We start from the raw sequence: 22,049 nt of genomic DNA on the forward strand, positions 1-22,049 counted from the left end.
GATAAATGAGAATTTCAAAGCTGCTTCAAAGGGAAACAGTGTGGCTTAGGGAAACGGAGTGACCTAGTGGAAAGAGTATAAGTTTGGGAGTCAGAGGGCTTTCATTCATTCACTCAATCATATTTATTGAGCGCTTACTGTGTGCAGAGCACTGTACTAAGTGCTTGGGAAGTACAAATCGGCAATATATAGAGACAGTCCCTACCCAGCAACGGGCTCACAGTCTAATCCTGTTTCTGCTACTTGTCTACTGTGTGGCTTTAGGCAAATCACTAAACTTCTCTGTGCCTCAGTTTCCTTATCCATAAAATCCAAGCAATTATCCTCTCCAGCCTTGATTACTGTATCAGACTCCTTGACTTCCTGGTGTCTTCTCTCTCACCATTCCAGTCCATACTTCACTCTGATGCCTGGATCATTCTTTTACAAAAACATTCAGTTCATGTTTCCCCACTCCTCAAGAATCTCTAGTGGTTGTCCATCCACCTCCACATCAAATAGAAACTCCTTCCTATCGGATTTAAAACACTCAATCACCTTGACCCTTCTTTCCTTACCTCTCTGCACTCCTACTCCAACCAAGCCTGTACACTTCATTCTTCTAATGCCAACCTACTCACTGTACCCTGATCTCTCCTATCTCGCTACTGACCTCTTGCCCACATTCTGCCTCTGCCCTAGAGTGCCCTCCCTTTTCATACCTGACAGATAACTTCTCTCCCCATTTTCAAGTACTTATCTCATCTCCTCCAAGAGGCCTTCCCTGACTAAGCCCTACTTTCTTCTTCTCCTGCTCCTTTTATGTCACCCTGACTTGCTCCTTATATTTATCCACCCTCCCAACCTCACAGCACTCAATAAATACAACTGAATGAATGAGCACTTATGTGCACAGCCCTAATTTATTTATTGATATTAATGTTTGTCTCCCTCTCTAGATTGCAAGCTCTCTGTGGGCAGGGAATGTGTTATATTGTTATATTGTACTCTCCCAAGTGCTTTAGTGCAGTGCTCTTCATGCAGTAAGTGCTCAATAAATACTATTGATTGGTTGATTGATAAAATGGAGATTCAAAGCATGCTTTCCCTCCTGCTTATACTGTGAGCCCCATGGGGGACAGGGACTGTCCAACCTGGTTATCTTATATCTATTGCAGTAATTAGTAGAGTGCTTGGCACACAGTAAGTGCTTAACAAGTACCATTGAAAAAAGTCGTATCCCCCTTCCCACAGGCTGACATTTCTCCATCTGGTTGGACCCCCAGTCTCACTAGGTGAGAAAAGTGATAGACAATTATATATTTACAGGTTATAAATGTGACAGATAAGGACTTGTTCTATTTTTCAGAATCTCCAGGGAAGGAAATTCCTTTTCTCTGTTCAATTCCTGCAGCTACCCCCAAGCCCTCACATAGCTTAATAGAACAGTTGTGTACACCAGATGCTAAGGACTCACAAAGAATCTCTAGGGAACCCAAGATCTGGCTGGTTCTGTCAGGCTGGCTTTCTCGCCCCTTTCCTAGTAGGGAAGCAGCAGGACATAGAGGAAGCAGCACAGGCCTGGGAATCAGAGGACCTGGGTTCTAGTCCTGGCCCCACTACATGCCTGCTGTGTGACCTTGGGTGATTTACTTAACTTCTCTGTACCCGAATTCCCTCATCTGCAGTATGAGGATTCAATACTTATTCTTCCTCCTACTTAGACTGTGAGCTCCCTGTGGGACCTGATTATTTTGTTTCTACCTCAGTGCTTAGTAAAGTGCTTGGCACATAGTAAGCACTTTACAAATACTATTATTAGTTGTAATAACAATGGCATTTATAAAGTGCTTAAAGCGTGCAGAGCACCGTACTAAGGGCTAGGAAAAAGATACTCAAGTGAGAGTTAGAGAAGTTTGCTGGTCCTACAGGGGCCCAAATCTAAAAATAAGGTGAAGATAGATTTGTCAACAGACACTGTAGGAAAGAAGGAATAATGCAAACACAAAACAATATAAAAGTCCAAAGTCTAGCAAGCCCATTAATAAAGCAGACCAGGAGGGATCCCCCAACTCAACTCTTTCTGCCATCTCTCTCTAACAGGCTCCTTTCCCTCTCACTCACTCCCCTATGACTTGCCTGAATCTTCCCCTGCTGATTGCTTCCATTTTCAAGTTTTTTCTGTGGCTCTCCAAGCTCAGTGGCCTATTCCAGGCCCGTCTGTCCCTGAGAAGTAGTCTTTCATGCTGATACTCCCTGTTCCCACTGAAGCAGTCAATTCTCATGCAGTCTTCAACCACCTGGATGTCTGGGTCGGAGAGAAGAGCATGTTCTCGGTAGCCCAGACTCCTCTAAGGGGAACCAGGAAGAGAGAAGACACCTCAGGAAGGGTAGCAGAGAAACAATTGGTTATCCAAGGAGGCTGTAGCTTGGATTGCTGCTACATGAAAATCTGATTGGGAAGAAGAATTACTAAGAACCAGCAAATGGTGGCCAAGAGTTAGAGAGAGGAGAAGAAACTGGTCTGGAGTTTCAGCCTCTCTCTCTCTGGGGAAAATCTTTTCTTTGTTCTCTACCTCAGTCTCTCCATCCCCATACTGGGGACTACAATAGGCTCACCTTTTTCCAGGGCCCCGAGGCTGGAGACCACTTTGGGGAAGTGAGTTGTTTTTTCTGGCCTCTCTGATTAAGCTGTTCATTCATTAATTCAATCGTATTTATTGAGCACTTACTGTGTGCAGAGCACTGTAATAAGCACTGTAGAGAGTACAATACAACAATAAGCAGACACATTCCCTGCCCACAATGAGCATACAGTCTAGAGATGTGACTCTCTGAGCTGTGGATCAGGGGGCTGTAGGAGTGGGAGAGTGGAGGACAGAGAAGAGCCCAGGGTTGTGGTTAGCAGTGTGTCTTAAAAAGGACGGGCCTGGGAGTCAGAGAAGCTGGATTCTAAACCTTGTTCCATCATGTACCTGCTATGTGACCTTGGGCAAGTCATGGAACTTCTCTATGTCTCAGTTCTGTCCTCAACAAAATGGGGATTTAATATCTATTTTCCCTCATACTTAGACTGTGAACCCCATGTGGGACCTGATTATCTTGTATCTACCCCAGCACTTAATACAGTGCTTGGTATATAGTATGAAAGAGGGAATGTCTCTATCATCCATTCTCAATAGTCCTGTAGCCTGTAGAGTTCTTTGAGATTCTAAAACTGAAGCTAAGTAGTTGGTCCCACAATCAGGTCCATACATTACTCCAGTCTCCAAGGTCCAGAGCTGGACACTGGATTGAAAATATTTCACAGATCCCATCTCTGTCTTGTCAGGTCATAGAAAACTGTTGTCTGTCTCCCCCTTCTAGACTGTGAGCCTGTTGTTGGGTAGGGACTGTCTCTATATATTGCCGGCTTGTACTTCCCAATCACTTAGTACAGTGTTCTGCACACAGTAAGTGCTCAATAAATATGATTGAATGAATGAATGAATGCTAGCTGTTCACTGGGCTGCAACAGCAGGAAAAGTAGCTGTAGGTGCACTGTTGGAAAGTACAGAATAGCAAAATGAGCCATTCCCTGTCCATAAGGGGTTTCACTCCAATGGGGAGACAGACATGAACAAATTTACAACTAGAGAGGGCAAAAATAAAGAAAGCAGAGTGTTTACCTGGGCATTAAAGAAATTGCAGATACATTTCAAGTACTAGAGTTGGCAATTCCATGTAGGAGAGAACAAAAGCACTAGGTTGGGTCATAGAAACAGGGTTGTAGCTATGAGACTGGATTTTCTCACACACACCTCCTCACTGGGCCTGTGATTTGTTTGACTGACAGCCTCTGCTCTCATTTGCAATGGGACTGCCCAACCCTGGCCCTCTTAGCAATATGTTCCAAGGCAGTTGCCTTGGGGTGACTGTCAAGAAGGCTAGATGTGCAACTCTGGGATTTTCAAAACTTCTGAAGACTGGCAATTTAGAGATCTGCTGATTGTGAGATGGAAATTGTTGGTTGCACTTATCATTGGCTTTTATAATTATAATTTTGATATAGATTTGGGTGCAATGCTTGTACATCAAGCTACTCCTTTGTGTACCCAGCATCACACATGCAGCACCATGTGCACAAGAACAGCCATACTGTGGAGGGGTGGCAAATATTTTGGGCTCAAGGCAGCTGAGTGTTTGAAATCATCTCTGCTCTAACACCAACATACCTGGACAGCAGAAACTACCCTGAGGTCTCCCAAGGTCACTGAAGGTTGAGTGGGTGATTAGACCCCGTATGGACAAGCTTGAAATTCATTAGGGGGACACACTGGCACCTGGCTTCCTCAACAGTCTTGGAGGTGAGAGTGGGAAGGAGGGGGCAAGTCATTCTGTATGGCTCTCTTGGGAAAACTGGTGGTGCTCACCTCCTCCACTCCCTTGACAGGTCCTTTCTCCCTTGACTGTGGGAGACCGATCAGAGAGGAGGTGTCATTGGTGTGGGGACCAATGAGAGGATGTATTGAAGTGGTGGAGACATGTACATCAAGCAAATGCTGCCAGAGGAGAAATCAAATGGTAGTGCAGGAACTCTGCAAATCTGTGCTGTTTCTTTGGAGGAATCCAAATATCAAAAGGAGAACAAAAATCTTTTTTTCTCAAGGAAGCCAATAGCCTGATGACCCACCCAGGCTGTTTGGAAGCCAGTGGGCCACATGAATGCCATTCACACTGACAATTAGAGGTTCTCTGTACACACTCTAGTCAAAAGTGAATTAGCATGGCCTAGTGGAAAGAGCACGTCCTGGGAGTCAGGGGACCTGGGTTCAAATCCCGGCTCTGTCAATTGCTTGCTGTGTGACCTTGGACAAGTCACTTAACTCACTATGGCCTAGTGGAAAGAGCACAGGCCTGGGAGTCAGAAGATTATGCATCCTAATACCAACTCCACCACTTATCTGCTATGTGACCTTGGGCAAGTCACTTCACTTCTCTGTGCCTCAGTTTACCTCATCTATTAAATGGGAATTGAGACTGAGAGCCCCATGTGGGACAAGGACTGTGTCCAGCTTGATTTGCTTCTATCCACTCCAGCACTTAGTACAGTGCCTGGGACATAGTAAGCATGTAACAAATGCTATTATTATTATCATTATTTTCCTGTTCTCCCTCCTATTTAGACAATGAGCTCCTTGTGGGACAAGGACTGTGTCTAACCTCATTATCTTGTACCTACCCCAGAGCTTAGGACAGTGTTTGACACATAGTAAGCACTTTATAAAAACATGGAATTTGCAGCAGGAGCATTCCTCTTAAAGAAACAAAATCAAAAGCAGGTTCATGAAGACTCAGTCAGGCCTTTATTTTTCCCATGAGTCTAAAGTTGGTGATATAGCAAATTGGCATTATTTCTCTTTGTCCATATAGAAAATGGGCATCAGTTCCCTGTGTGTGTAAAGGAGACAGGCATTCTTTCTCAATGTTCTCTGAGAAAGAGCCATTCTCCTGGGGAGCAGACACTGGGCAAGGTGAAGCAGCAAGTTTGTCAGCAGTGATCAAAGAAAGAGGAGAGATGAAGGATGAGGGCTCCAGGACTCCATGTTCTGGTGTACTGAGAGGGAGAGTGGCCTTGGTCTTCTTAAATTCCATCTTCCTGTTTGCAAGAGGACTGGTGGGACAGGAGGAGGAGGAAGGGAATTGGCTTCAGAGGCAGACAGACAAAGGAGTAGGTTTCAGGGAGAGAAAACAAGAGGGAGATGCTCAGATCTGAGTTCCTTTGAAATGCACTGAGATGAAATTTTACTCAATTCCTTCCCTGAAATAGAATCACACTCAACTTGTAAAACTGCACATTAGAGAAAGGAAAGGGAAGAGACAGGAAGAGGAGAGGGGAGGGAGGCAGAGGGAATAAGATCAGGATAAATGCTTTCAGCTTTTGCTTTTCTTCTTGGGGACTTCCATGCTTCTCCACTGCATTTCAAGATCTTCTCCCCAGGACCGAGAAGATGAAGGATGAGAGGCTCAGGATTGTGGCGGTGGTGATAGTGAGGGGTCAGGTGGAGGGGACAATGGGATGAGGGAGGCAGGGTCACCTAAGGGACAAAGTATTAGTGATAACTGTTGTATTTGTTAAGTGCTATGTACCAAACACTGTACTTAGCACTGGGGCAGACACAAGATCAATGGATCTAGACCAAAAGCTCTAGACTGTAAGATCATTGTGTGCAGGGAATGTGTCTATTAACTCTGCTGTATTGTACTCTCACAAGTGCTTAGTTCAGTGCCCTGCACATAGTAAGTGCTGAATAAATACCATTGATAATAATTATAATCATAATAATAATGGTGTTTGTTAAGCACTTACTATGTGCCAAGCACTGTTCTGAGCACTGGGGTAAATACAAGGTAATCAGATTGTCCCCCGTAGGGCTCACAGTCTTCATCCCCATTTTACAGATGAGGTAACTGAGTCACACAGCTGTCAAGCAGTGGAGCCGTGATTGGAACGCACGACCTCTGACTCTCAAGCCCGGGCTCTTTTCCACTAAGCCACACTGCTTCTCTTGATGATGATGATGATGATGATGATGAATCAGATACATTGCCAGTCCCACATGGGACTCACAGTCTAAAAGGGAGGAAGAACAGGAGCTGAATCCCCATTTTACAAAGAAGGAAACTGAAGCACAGAAAAGTTAAATGACTCACCAAGGGCACACAGCAGACAAGTAGAGGAACAAGGATTAAAACCCAGGGCCTCTGACTCCCAGTCCCGTGCTCTTTCCACTGGGTCACAGTGCTTCTCAACACCAAAAAAGGGCCAGGGATCAAAGGATTTATGAAGTAATGTTCTCGCCATTGCCTTGCAGTAAGGTGTTGACCAAGTGAACTCCTTTCTAGTCTCCAGGTTGCCTTCTGGCAGACTATAGTCATAAAAGTCTTCTACAACAGTGGAGTGGGGCTGGAAAAAAACCTGAGCTCTAAAAACCTCTGATTGTAGCACACCTATCATATATCATGCATCATATAGCCCACATGCCACGCATATGCCTTTCATTCAAATCCACACCCTGCTGTACAGAGATGGACACATATGGACACATATAAGAAGCTGCATGGCTTAGTGGAAAGATCATGGGCCTGGAAGTCAGGGGGTCTGAGGGTCTGAGTTCTAATACACTTACCTGCTGTGACTCAGTTCCCTCATCTGCAAATTGGGAATTCAATACCTGAGCTCCCTCCCACTTAGACTATTAGACCCATTTGAGACCTGATGATCTTTTATATGCCCCAGTGTTTAGTACAGTGCTTGACATGTAGTAGGTGCCTAACAAATACTGCAGTTATTATTATCATTATTATTATTACTAGTAGCACCATTTATATCATATTTATATCATTATTATTATGAATGCCCCATTATTCTGCCATTGCTTTCTAGATAAAGTGCACAGAACAAACATGCATGTTATGGTAGAATGCACTAGAATGACTTCCCTACCACCCTCACTATGGAAAGGGCAGGAAACCATGTGAATCCCAGTTGTAAATGCTAACTATTCATCATCCACCAATCAATCAATTAATTGTATCTATTGAGTGTTTACTGTGTGCAGACCATGGTGCTAAGTGCCTGGGAGAGAACAATAGCATTAGTAGACAAGATCCTTGCTCTTAATAATAATAATGATAGCACTTGTTAATCACTTACCATGTACAAAGCACTGTCCTAAGCACTGGGGGGATACAAGGTGATCAAGTTGTCCCAAGTGGGGCTCACAGTCTTAATTCCCATTTTACAGATGAGGTAACTGAGGCTCAGAGAAGTTAAGTGACTTGCCCAAGGTCACACAGCAGACATGTGGTGGATAGGGATTCGAACCCATGACCTCTGACTCACAAACCCATGCTCTTTCCACTGAGCCACGCTGCTTCCCTAAGGAGCTTACAATCTAGCTGGGGAGAATAACACTAAAATAAATTACAGGTAGGGGGAAGCATATAAAGAAATGTACATAGTTGCTGCAGGGGTGAAGACCTAGAGGCCGAGAGCTCAAGTGCATAGGTGGTGAACAGAGGGCACATAAGGTAGGGAAATGAGGAGTTAGTGGGGATGTGAATTGGGAGGGAGTTCCAGAAAGGAGGGAAACTGTGAGCAAGGGGTTGATGGGGCAAGAAATAAGAGTGAGGCAGTAAGTTAGTATTAGATGAACAAATTGTTAAAGTTGAGGTGTAGTAGGGGAGGAGCCCAGATAAATCAGGAGGAAATTGCTAATTGAATGTCATAAAGCCAATGGGCAGAAGCTTTTGTTTGATGCAGAGAACAATGGACAACCTTTTGAAGAGTTTGAGGGCTAGGAAATCATACTCAAGTGGATGTTTTAGAAAAATGATCGGGGGAGCACATTGATGTGTGAACTGGAGAGGGGAGAAGCTGGAGGCAGTCAGTCAATTGTATTTACTGAGTGCTTACTGTGTGCAGAGCACTGTACTAAGCGCTTGGGAGAGTACAGTATAACAGTATAACAGACGCATTCCTGCCCATGACAAGCTCACAGTCTACGGGGAGAGACAGACATTAATATAAAAAGATAGATAAACAAGTGAATAAATACACTACAGCTATATGCAGTTATATGCATATGTGCTGTGGGGATGGGAGGGAGGATGAATAAAGGAGCAAGTAAGAGTGGCACAGAAGGGAGTGGAGAAGAGTAGAGGAGGGCTTAGTCAGGGAAGGCCTGACTAATAAGATAGGATTTTGAAATGGGACAGAGTAGTTATCTGTCTGACATGAGGAGGGAGAGTGTTCCAGGCCAGAGGTACTATGTGGGTGAGAGGTAGGTGGCTATATAGATGAAATCAAGGTACAGTAAGAAGGTTAGCATTAGAGGAACAAAGTGTGAGAGCTTGGTAGGAGGATATAGTAGGAGAATCAATTATCTTTGTGGCCTTCTGGCCTTCCCTTCCTGGCTGGAGGAAGGCATGAACCAGGATATCTTCTGAAAGGGCATATGTAACTAGCTCCTTCCTCTCCTCAGATGGGGCTGGGGCCACCCAAAAGCAAATCCTCCCTATCTATTCTGACTTTAATTGCCCATTCCCTACTGTTCTCCAGCTCATTCCAGAGACAACCATCAATCGATCGATTATTTATTAAGTAAATAATAATAATAATAGTATGTGTTAAGTGCTTATTATGTGCCAAGCACTGTTCTAAGCACTGGGGTAGATACGAGGTAAAGAGATTGTCCCATGTGGAGCTCACAGTCTTCATCCCCATTTTACAGATGAGGTAACTGAGGCACAGTTGCCTCATCTGTAAGCGACTTGCCCAAAGTCACACAGCTGATAAGTGGTGGAGCCGGGATTAGAACCCATGACTTCTGACTCCCAAGCCCAGGCTCTTTCCACTAAGTTATGCTGCTTCTCATTAAGTGCTTTCTGGATGCAGAGCACCATACTAAGCACTTGGGAGAGTAAAATACAAGAGTTGGTGGACACCCTACCCGACTATGGGGAACTCACAATCTCCATTTCCCTGGAAAATGGGCTGGAACTGTCTCATGGAGTCATGGAGCCTGTGAAGTAGGTGGTGTTTTGTGAGGGTCTGTAAAGTTTGGGGCTGAGTGGATTACAGGGTGATTGAGATAGGAAGGGGGCAGGGGAGGAGAGAGGCAGAGGAGGCAGGTTGACTCTCTGCAGGGTGGAGGTGGGGGAGGAAAGGGGAGCTTGGTGGATGGTCAGGTGGTCTGGAGTCACCCGGGACTGCCTTTCAAAAGGGATGAGTTGGGGAAGGAGGGGAGTGGGATCAGGGAGGGAGAGGGAAGAGAGGAGGAAGGGAGAGTGTGAAAACAGGATTGTGGAAGAGAGAAAAAAACCTGGATGGCCCTCCCCTCACCAGAACAGATTTACCCTCTTCACCTACAGCCCCGGGAGGAAGCACCATCCTAAGCAGTCTGCAACTTGGGCAGGGCAGTCTGACCACTCAAGTTGTACATTTTGCGTTAGTTTCTCACGGAATGGGAATGAGTCACTTTGCTATTCTGTGCTTTCTAAGGACCTAGTGTGTGCATTCCAGACTGTAAACTCGTTGTGGGCAGGTAATGTGTCTGTTTATTCTTGTATTGTATTCTCCCAAGTGCTTAGTACAGTGCTTTGAACACAGTAAGTGCTCAACAAATACAATCGAATGAATGATTGAATGAATGTGAGGCACTACACCAGGTGGAAGCTCAACGAATGCTCACTATTACTACTCTGACCTAGCCTAGTGCCAACCCCAACTAAGCCCTGGTATTGCCCATTGCTTCTTCTTCCCTCCAGTCAAGTAGGGTGGCCATCCATTCAGTTTTGTAGTGGGATGTCCAGGTTTCAGCTGGCCTGTCCCCAGTCCAGTTCAGGTATTTTCATTTCAGGGCTCAGCCTCTCTCCATCGCAGCTTCTGCCCTCTGAGTACTGTTGCTCAGGTTCCTCATCTGTGTTCCTATGGACCCAGAGGGGAATGCACTGACTCTGAAGCCGTTGGGCAGATTAGGGTTATTCTGGAGAAACATTCTAATTTGGGGCCAATTCTGGCTAAATCAGGTGAATGTCCATCAAATGGCAGCCATATGACATCATCACTCCTTACTGAGTGCTGGCATTGCTTGTTTATTGTTTAGTGCATCCTCAGGGTCCAGTTTTTTTGAGTGTCTTTATCATCTTTCCTGGCAAAGGACTTTACTTGCAGCCCACAAAATGGGGTGGGGAGGGGCTAGGAACACAGACCCATGGGAGGGAAGAGTTCAGAATGGAATTCTGAGCAGATGAGTCAAGGGGGTGAGAGGGTGGAGAGGGTGCAAAGCACCCAGGATAGCACCTGAAAGCCAGAAAGGACCAGAATTCCCAGAAGAGTGGAGAGGAATTCCCAGATAACCTCAAGGAAAGAAAAGGGAACTGAAATGAACCACAATTCTGCTGTTATAAGATATATAGTTTTCTTTGGGCTTGGAGACTCAATTGAACATTCTACTCGTTGCTATTTGTGGCTTGGGCTTTTTGCTACAAATGCTGGTAATTGTTAGAGGTGTTTCTTTTCCCTCTTGTGCACTTGCCCAGAAACCCTTCAGGGAAGCAATAGGCACATTATTGAGCACTCGGATTGATAAATATACAAGCCAGCTGGTAACATCACAATCCTTTCTGTGGCAGCAGATTCTGATGTCATAAATTTGGGGCCACATCTTCTCTGTGAGGGGAATCTAAGCGGGAGTGATGGAAATAGGGCTAGTGATCTTGCTCAATGTATTTGGAGCCACTAGCAGTCATGAATCCTCCCAATTGAGCAGGAATCCCCTCTGTTTATAATAATAAAATAATAATTATGGTACTTGTTAAGCATTTACTATGCACCAAGCACAGTTCCAAGTGCTGGGGTAGATACAAGCCAATCAGGTTGATCACAGTCCCTGTCCCACATGGAGCTCACAGTTTTAATTCCCATTTTACAGATGGGGAAACTGAGACACAGAGAAAAGAAGTGACTTAAGTTTGCCCCATCAGACTAGTGGAGGAGTTGGGATTAGAACCCAGGTCCTTCTGGCTCCCAGGCCTGTGCTCTATTCACTAAGCCATGCTGCTTCTCCTGTTTTCTTGATTTGATGAGTGGAGAAGCCCAAAACAGAGTGCAGTTGAGCAGCTCACTATGACCTGGACTACACAGCCATGGTGTTAAAGAAATTTCAATTTTTTTCCAGAATTATCTGGATAATGGCCCCAATGCCACCTTCATCCCCGTGAGAAAACTAGAATGAGATCTCCAAACTGGACCCAGTCATGCGTCTATAGCTACCTTGTTCCCAAGTAGTAATAGTAGTAGAAGTAGCAGAGAAGCAGCATGGCTGGAGAAGCATCATGGCTCAGTAGAAAGAGCACGGGCTTGGGAGTCAGAAGTCATGGGTTCTAATCCCGGCTACGTCACTTATCGGCTGTGTGACTTTGGGGAAGTCACTTGACTTCTCTGTGCCTCAGTTACCTCATCTGTAAAATGGGGATTAAGACTGTGAGCCCCACGTGGGACAACCTGATCATCTTGTATCCCCCCCACAGTGCTCAGAACAGTGCTTTGCACACAGAAAACACTTAACAAAAGCCATCATTATTATTATTAGTAGTAGTAGTAGTAGTAGTAGTAGAAGTAGTAATGGTATATATTGAGCACCCACTTGGTAAAGTACAATAGAAAAAATCAACACGTTCCCAGCTATGAGTTTACAAATGGAGTGATAAGAACAAATCAGGGAATATATAGTTGAATAAGAAAATGCAAGCAAGTGCTGAGGATGGGTAAATCTAATAAAACAGCGTGGCCTAGTGGAAAGAGCATAGGTCTGGGAATCAGAAGGCCTGGGTTCTAAAGCTGGCTTTGCCACTTGTTTGCTGTGTGACTTTAGGCAGGTCACTTAACTTCTCTGTGCCTCAATTACCTCATCTGTAAAATAGGGATTAAGACCTTAAGCCCGATGTGGGACTGGGACAGTGTCCAATTTGGATTGTCTTGTATCTACCATAGTGGTTAGTATGATGACTGGCACTCAGTAAGCTTTTTCCAAATACCATAAAAAGTACCACTAAATAAAAGAACTAAGTGCCAGAGCTAGCCAGTGACTAGGAAAGCTTGGGTCGCAGGGAATTAATCGATGATAGCCTCTTGGAGGCTTTGAAGATGAAGAGATCTATGAACTGCCAGATTTGGGGAGGGAGGGAGGTAGAAGTAGCATGGCTCAGTGGAAAGAGCATGGGCTTGGGAGTCAGAGGTCATGAGTTCTAAACCCTGTTCCACCATATGTCTGCTGTGTGACCTTGGGCAAGTCACTTAACTTCTCTGAGCCTCGGTTACCTCATCTGTAAAATGGGGATTAAGACTGTGAGCCCCACGTGGGGCAACCTGATCACCTTGTATTCCCCCAGTGCTAAGAACAGTGCTTTGCATATAGTAAGTGCTTAACAAATGCCATTATTATTATTATTATTATTCCCCAATCTGATTCTCACAGCTCCATGGTAGTTGTGGAATGGTTCTGACTGGACACTCGCTTCCCCTCCCCTTATTTGGCTTTATCTAGACTGTAAACTTGTTGTGAGCAGGGAATGTGTCTAGTATATTGTACTCTCCCAAGTGCTTGGTACAGTGTTCTGACCACAGTAAGTGCTCAATAAACACCATGGTTGATTCACCATGGTAGATGTTTTCCAGGAAGTAGTGATGATTTTATGCAGGACCAAGTCAGGGATGGTTTAATCCCCAGTTTGATCTTTAGAGGGGGCCACCCAGGAGAGAAAGTGCAATACGGTCTTTGCCTCCGACTCTCCTAAGCTAAAAGAGAATGAGAAAAGTGGTCAGTAATCTCTAAGTGGGGACTTCCTTATTGGGAGAACTCTCAGATAATGGAAGAGGTTAATGAGAGCAATTGAAGATTCAGTTTTGGGGACACCCACCCAACTGGGATGGGATTGGGGCAGAGGGATGGATGAGATGATCTCTGGGGTTCCATTAAGTTTTCTTTGGATCATAGAGTGGATTAGCCTTCAAGAGCAGTGGAACTGTTGCCTTCAAGGACACATCCAATGAGGAAGCAATTGGTCAAGTGTTGCAGTCTGATCATCAAATCAATTCTATTGGCTGCCATTCAGGGACATCCAGGACAGGAAGTAGGATAGCATCACTGACTAAATTTAAAATAAGTATATTCACTACCTGCTTGTAACCTGATGAAACTGCTTGGGGCCCTGGCAGACTCACAGAGGCTGCCCTTGGAAGGATGGGGAATCATGCCAGAACTCAGAGTCAGAAGGAAATCGGGAGAGGTTGGGGTGCAGGCCAAACTGAGAGGAGGCAGGGAATGAAAGTGGGAGGGAACCAGAGATGCAACATCACCTCAGAGGAAACCTGGTCACCTGCAGTGGGAGATGGGGATGGAAAAAAAAACAGCTTCCCTCTCTGAATGTCCTGCTGGCTGAAATACATCTCCTAGCCAGTTTCCAGTTCCAGCAGCCCAATGATCTCTATTTTCTTCCCAGACTTTAGACCTAGAGAAGCCCAAGGGAGTCCACATTCACATAGCCACCCATGCATCTATCTTCCATAGGGACTGACTATAGCAATGTAGACAACAATTTTGGAAAATTCATGCCTCAAAGTCCATCAGCTTTCATGATCATCTAATCCAATCAATCAATTATATATATTGAGCAATTACTGTGTGCAGAATATTGTACTAACAGCTGCATACTACACCATAGAGCACTGTACCATCTCCCTGACTTCAGGCAGATTGGCACCTCAGCCAACCCAGGCTCTCCAACCCTGAGAGAGGAGATGCCAAAGCTTTCTACCAAGCCTATTTCTGAGTGCTTACTGCTATGTGTAAAGTGGAGGTCAGGGATGCAAAAGCAAGAAGCAGTACGGTGTTGAGGATAGGGCCCGGGCCTGGGTGTCAGAAGGCCATGGGTTCTAATTCCGACTCTGCCACTTGTCTGCTGTGTGATTTGGGGCAAGTCACTGCACTTCGCTATGCCTCAGTTAACTCATTTGTAAAATGGGGATTGAGACTGTGAGCCCCACATAGGACAGGGACTGTGTTCAATTTGGCTTGCTTGAATCTACTCCAGAGCTTAGTACAGTGTCTGAAACATAGTAAGTGTTTAATAAATACTGTCATTATTGTTATTAAGTGGAGATTGGGGTAAGCATCTGGATAATTTAGGCCCAACACACAAAATCAAAGGGAAGGAGGTCAAATGGGGCCTAAATTCTCCAGATTGTCTACCCAGCTGTAGACTGTCTATAAGGAGGATGAGACTGTGAGTGGCTGTGTCTACGTGGACTGCCTGTGGTCATACAAGAAGAGAAGATGGACTGCAGTGATCCTGAAGAGGTCCTGAAACTGGGCGCTAACCCCCCAGAACAGCACCTGTTAATAGCTGCAGGAGCCCTCACTGGAAACCCATGCCTGGAGATCCTTCTTTACCTGGAAAATCAAGGATCATATGGTACTCGAACTAGAGACAGGGGAAAGATGAGGAGACATGGAAAAAATATTTCTTCTGGGCCCACTCAATTTTATTTGGCTTTTAGTATCATGGGGATGTAGCTATGGGGCAATATTTATCCGCAAACATGAATACTGTGTATGTAAACCTAATGTTGCAGGCACAATTCTCTGTTCATTCACTTGTATTGACATGCAACGCACAGAGTCTGATTGGATGACTTTGGGTAGAGACCCTGGTGACATAGCTGGGTGGAGGAAGTAAAAAACTTTCTGGCCAATTTTGGTTCCATCCCCTTTACTCCCGCCTCAGAGAGATTCACTCCCCAAAGTCGGTTCTGACTGAAAGGGAAAGGAGGTGGGGATCAGGGGAAGAGGGATGTCAAACAGAGATTGGGAGGACAGAGGACACCACATTTTCTTCTCTCTGCTCATCCTCAGGGCAGGACAACTCAACTATTATATACCCCAGACAAGTCTCAGTTCTGGTTTCTTCCCCAGCTGTGGCAGGTTCCCCCCAGGCTTGGAGCCCTGAGTTGGAGGCAACGAAATGCAGATACCTATCCCTTCACCTCCTTGACAAGAAGCAATTTTGTTGGAAGAGGGTTCATGGAGATTAACCCTATCCATTTATTTCCCAGGTCCCTCTTGCAAGCAAGCACACAAAAATGTTGGAAAGATCAAAGGGCTGATACACGATTCCAGACTGTTTTCCCCTCGAGACTGTAAACTCACTGTGGACAGGGGATGTATCTTTTTATTGTTATATTGTATTCTCCCAAAAGCTTAGTACAGTGCTCTGCATACAGTAAGCACTCAATAAATACGATTGATTGACTGACTGGCTGACTGAAAGTATGGGATCAGACCACAGCTAGAGTTTCTTCACTTGTCGTCTCCCCTTCCCTTCCCTTCTGGAAGGTGTCCGCTACCCAAACTGCCATACCAGGATGTAACTCCTGAGCTTCCTGCTGCTTCTTTCCATGGATTCAGTCGCTGAAGCAGGCTGGATCTAGTCCAGCATTCCCTTTCCCCACCTTATATAGTTAATCTAATCATTTAGAAGATAGTCACTCAGTTACAAAACTTTTTAATACAATTTTGGCCTAATGAAAAGAGCATGGGTCTGGGAGCCAGAAGACCTGGGTTCTAATCCCAGTTTTGCCAGTGGTCTGCTGTGTGACCTTGGGCAAGTCACTTCATGAGAAGTAGCTGGCATAGTGGATAGAGCTCAGGCCTGAGAGTCAGAAGGTCATGGGTTCTAATCACGGCTCTGCCACTTGTCTGCTGTGTAGCCTTGGACAGGTCACTTCCCTTCTCTAATCTGACAGATAACCACTCTCCCCCGCTTCAAAGCCTTATTGAAGGCACATCTCCTCCAAAAACTAAATCCCATTTTTCCTCATCTCCCACTCCCTTCTGTTTCATCCAGACTTGCTCCCTTTGCTCTTACCCGCTCCCAGCACCAAAGCACTTTTGCACGTATCTGTAATTTTATTTATTTGTATTTATGTCTGTCTCCCCCACTCTAGACTGTGAACTTGTGGGTAGGGAATGTCACTGTTGTTGTATTGTACTTTTCCAAGCACTTAATACAGTGCTCTTCACACAGTAAGCTCTCAATAAATACAACTGAAGGAATTAAAGAAGAGTTAGTAGGTATGATCCCTTCCCTCAAGGTGCTTGTATTCTGGCTGAAGAGTCAGAAACTGAAATTATAGATAGGAAAAAGAAATAAATTATCAAGAAGCAGTGTTGCCTAGTGGAAAGAGCATGGGTTTGGGAGTCGGATGACTTAGTTTCTAATCCCAGCTCTGCCATTTGCCTGCTGTATGACTTCTCTGTGCCTCAGTTTCCTCATATGCAAAATGGGGATAAAATGCCTGTCTCCCTTCCTCTAAGACTACAGAGATTTATATCAACCCCAGCACTTAGTAGAGTCCTTGGAACATAGTAAGCACTTAACAAATGTAACAGTTATTATTATTATTATAGGAAAATAAGTGCTCCTGGGGGTTGGACACTTAAGTACTTAGGTGGCTGGGAAGTGCTGAAGTGGCAGAAGAGGCTTATAAGGTGAGGAGATTTCACATTGATTAGGGAACACCCCATGGGAGGACATTTCCCCAGCCTCCATTCCCTTGAAAATTTCAACTTCCCACAAGGGTTTCTCTGATTCATTAATGGTGAGGGGTGGCTGTCTGATGCCTCCTACTCGCAGATCTCAAAGGGCTCTGGAGAAATACCTTTTATCTCCCTGTAGCCTGTGGATAGATCAGTGCCATCTTTCTGTCTGTGCAGAGAGGAAACTGAGAAAGTAAGATGCACAGAGGCCTGCCCTTAGTCCCTCAGGAAATAGTAGCAGCTGGGAATTAAACTCAGGGAATCTAAACATCCACTTCCAGCATATATCTGTCTCTGTCTCACTGTCTCTCTACCCCTCCTTCTTTTACTCTCTCTCTCTCTCCCTCCCTTACCCCAAATCCAGGTATGAGCCAAAACAGCAGAACAATTTGCCTTCCTCTCTGGTCATAGTTGATACCCTTCCCTACTTGTCTTCTGCATCTCTGTCCAGACTGGGTGGGGAGTGGGGGCTCCACCTCTTCTCAAGAGATTCTCTCCCTGTCATCCCCTCTTTCCATCTGTCTTCACCCATTGTGCTATTCTCCCCTGTCTTTTCTTCTTAATAGACGTTCTAGGAAATGGAATATGCACCTATGCATTGTGTGTCAGTTTATCTTCCCACTTACCTCTGTGGATTTTCAAGCTGTGCAAATACACTTAATCCAGGTCTGGTTCACTGCACTGCTGATGGGAGGTTGCAACAATAGGTTGAGTTTGGGTTTGTTTGTTTTTTTTTCTCTTTGTAAATCACTTTCTTATTCTCTATAGCATTGGGGGATTGAGGGAAACATGTTCTGAGAGAGCAGAAAATGGATCCTCTTGTCAACATATCACAGGCTCCTTGTGCTGGAAAAGGCCCTCAGAAGTCATCTGGTTCAGTCCCTGGCTTCCTTAGTCCTCCAGGAAGCTGAGTTTTCTCTCCTGCTTTTAAAGGTCTCTAGTCTAGTACCTCCCTTGGACACACTTTCTAATGTTTTAACAATCATCCCTGACAGGAAGTCCTTCTCTTGATCTCACCCAAATCCCTCCTGCTATGGCTTAGACCTATTTTTTCTATATTGAGAGGAAATGAAGAATAACAGGACCCCATCCCCTGAAGAATGAGCCTTCGTAGCATTCTCTAGCTGTAAATTCCAGTTTCTTTCTCCTTTACTTTCCAAATTGCCTCTATTTTCCAGACATTCAATTACCTTAGTGCTTCTCCTATATCTCCTCAGTTACAGGTGGAACTAGACCCAGGACCTTATTGAGGGTCTACCTGTAGCCTCCCCTTCTGATACATTTGAACTGTGACAAAGGAATGCATAATTGCTGATGTGCAAAGTAGCCAGATAAGGACCAATGAAGCACAGAGGGGTAACCTGCCTAAGGTAAACCACCAAGTCAGGGGAAAATCTGGGGATGGAATTAAACAGAACTAAATCAATTCATTCATTTAATCATATTTATTGAGTGCTTACTGTGTGCAAAGCACTGTACTAAACATTTGGGAGAATACAATAGAACAATAGGCACATTCTTGCCCACAACGAGCTCACAGTCTAGAAGGGGAGACAGACATCAATATATATAAATAAATTAATAGATAAATAAATTACAGATATGTACAGAGATATACATATGTGCTGTGGGGTTGGAAGGGAGGTTGAATGAAGGAGTAAGTAAGAGTGGCACAGAAGGGAGTGGGAGAAGAGGAGAGGAGGGTTTAGTCAGGGAAGGCTTCTTGGAGGAGCTATGCCTTCAATAAGATTTTAAAGTGGGGGAGAGCGATTATCTGTCTGATCCGAGGATGGTATTTATTGAAACTTAACGCGGGCAGAGCACTGTAATAAGTGCCTGAGAGAGTATAATACAACAGAGTTGATAGATGTCCCTGCCCGCAACAAGCTTAAAGAAAACCATCCTACTTCGAATACGGTAGATCTTGAGTACACTGGATCGTTTTGCTTCTCAGTTTCCCCTGCTGAGGGAGAAAGTGTCTTAACTTTGAAATCATATAAAGTTGAGACAACACTGAAAAATCAACCCCCCAGAATATCGACTTCCCCTGCTTCCCTAAGCTCCAAACCCTAACTAAACTCTGGTTTGTCCATGATAGGGAAAGATTAAGGGATCATCTAGCCACTCCAAGTGTACTGGGACATATTTAATATTTTGGGGGGGAGGGGAGGTAGACCCTCCCCCGACAGCTGCCAAGTGGTTAGAGCAGCTCTTCCCACCCCATTTACTCACAGAATCCACCCACTCAGTGGCGATTTTGTCCTATCCCTCCTAGCTACACTATCACAAGGATGGGCACCCAGAGTGGATGGGTCCAGTGAAAACCCAGGTCCTTCGACAGGCCACTAGAAGGAAACCATCTTAGATAATTCCCTGATGAAACCAAGACAGTCAATCAGAAATTTCAATCATAATCTGCTCTTCAGAGGAACCGAGGGAGGGAGAGAAGAGACTTGGCTAGGAGAGGATGGGTTGAAGATATGATTTCAAATAGTCACTTAGTTCCTGATTGTGAGACCAGGGTGGAAAAAGGCTGAAATATTTGTGAAAGATGACTGCCCTGATGCATTAGTCATTGTGGGGTTGGTCACCCAGTCTCTGCGGGTCACTCTATGGAGGAATAAGTGATCCACAGGAGCAGCTGGGAGGCTCAGAAAGGATCAGAGGCTGGAGGGGCATTTAAAGGGCCAGCCACGATCCCTGGAAAGCCGGCAAAGCAGGAAGGAAGCTCTCCAGTTGCTCATGGTTCACATTAGCAACCAACTCCTCCCCTACAGCAAATTTGGCCCAGTCTTACCACGGAGATGGATTACATAGGGCATCCCACCGGGGCAGTCAGGCTGGCAGTTGATAAGGCACACTTTTTCTTGCTGTTTTTGTCTTTGCACTGTGATGTCCATGTCTGGACAGGGAGAGCTCAAGCCAAGGTTTATCTGAGAATCTCTAGGCTTGGAGATCCTAGGGGTCATTCAGTCCATACCCAGGACTGACCCTAGGCAACTACAAGCCTTAACCATCTTGAGCAGATGGAAACCTATTTTGGTCTTAAAAAGCCCTTTGATGCAGGAAGCCCACCCTCTACCCCAACAATCTTGAGATCCATTCCAGCATTTCATCAACTCAGTTTTCAAGAAATACTTCCCTTTGGCCATCTGGATTTTCCTGCTGTTATTTAATCCCATTTTCCTTTATCCTTTATCCAGTCTGAAGGGACAGGTTGTCAATGCAGTCCAGTCTGCTGTGAAAGCTAGTCAGCTCCTCCTCTTACAGTCCTCCTGAGGCTATAGATGGCTGTTCTGTCACATCTCAATCTTCTCTTCTGAGGGATTGAAATCTTAAGCAGGCGGGGGTTTCCTACATAGAAGGAAGCAGTCCTGGAAGAGGAGAAAAGAATAATGTTTTACAGTTCAAGAAGTTGAACCTAGGCAGGAGACAAAATGATTTGGGATAGTTTTTTGCTTTGTATTTTTTCAATGGTATTTGTTAAGTGCTCTGGATTGTAAATTCATCTCTAAACTGCAAACTCATTGAGGGCAGGGGATGTGTCTGTATTATACTCTCCCAAATGCTTAGTATAGTGCTCTGCACACAGTAAGCACTCAACAAATATGATTGAATGAATAAATGAATGCTTGCTATGTGCTAAGCACTATACTAAGCACTAGGGTAGATACAAGATAATCAGGTTGGACACCATCCCTGCTACACAAAGTGCTCACAGTCTTAATCCCCATTTTACATGAGCTAACTGAGGCACAGAGAAGTTAAGTGTCTTTACATGATCCTGGGATCAAACAGCGGACAACTGGTAGAGCTGGAATTAGAACCCACATCTTCTGATTCCCAGGCCCGTACTCTTTCCACTAGGCTATGTTGCTTCTCCAAGTGAATATCATATGGCAAATCAAGAGACAAAGGTTGTAAATCATAATGCACCTAAGGGAAAATTTCATTGTTAGTGATTTTTTCTTCAGTAGGAAGAATAGCTAGATTTTAAAGACAAGAGTTCAAACCAATATAAACATGGGAAACATTGATAAGGCCCATTCAGGAAAGTCTGCATAAGATCAGAAACACAAGAGAACAATTTTGTTTGAGTGTTACATGGGCACTTTGGGAGGACTTGGGCTAAGTATTTGAGGGCCTAGAATCAGGAGTTTTAACAAACATGGAAGGAAAATGTATGATAACCTTAAAATCAAGAACTGGAACTCACAGCTGAAACTGGCACTGGGGGTCAGCATCTTACAGGAGAGTCAGAATGAGAAAGTTTTTATAGGGAAGCCTGGAGATGGACACAAAGTAATGAAGAAAGTGACAGCCAACTGGAAGGCGGCAGAATAAACAGAGAAACATGCTTGTGGCTTTAAGTATGCTTAATATATTTTTTTATAGTATTTCTTAAGTGCTTACTATGTGAAAGGCACCGTACCAAGCACGGGGATTGGAAGCTAATCAGGTTGGATATACTCCATCTCCTACATAGAGTTCAAAGTCTTAATCTCCAATTTACAGATGAGGTAACTGAGGCACAGATAATTTTAATTGACTCATGTAGAACTATATGGGCTGACAAGTGGACAATTTGACTGAACTGTACTTCTTGGAATATTTTTGTAACATAAAATTCTCCGGTCTCAACAGCCTTAATTCCTTTCATCAAGAGGAGGGTTGCAGGAAAACCATCTTAGCAAATGCTGAGTTTGTTGAAAAATTGGTATGGGGAAGAAGGAAAGATCAACCAGTTGGTCCCATTAGACTCCAAGGAGACTTTTACCTTGCTGGATCAAACCTGGGACTACTTTTCCATATAATCACAAACCAGGACCAGTATCAGATGCCCTGTTTTTATAGCTATCAAAGAAAGATATGGGATTAGGAATGTCATCCAGGAGTTAATTAAAAGTTCTGTACAGGTCAGGACTGAAC

This window comes from Tachyglossus aculeatus, chromosome 5 (genome assembly GCF_015852505.1).
Source record: "Tachyglossus aculeatus isolate mTacAcu1 chromosome 5, mTacAcu1.pri, whole genome shotgun sequence".
NCBI lineage: Eukaryota > Metazoa > Chordata > Mammalia > Monotremata > Tachyglossidae > Tachyglossus > Tachyglossus aculeatus.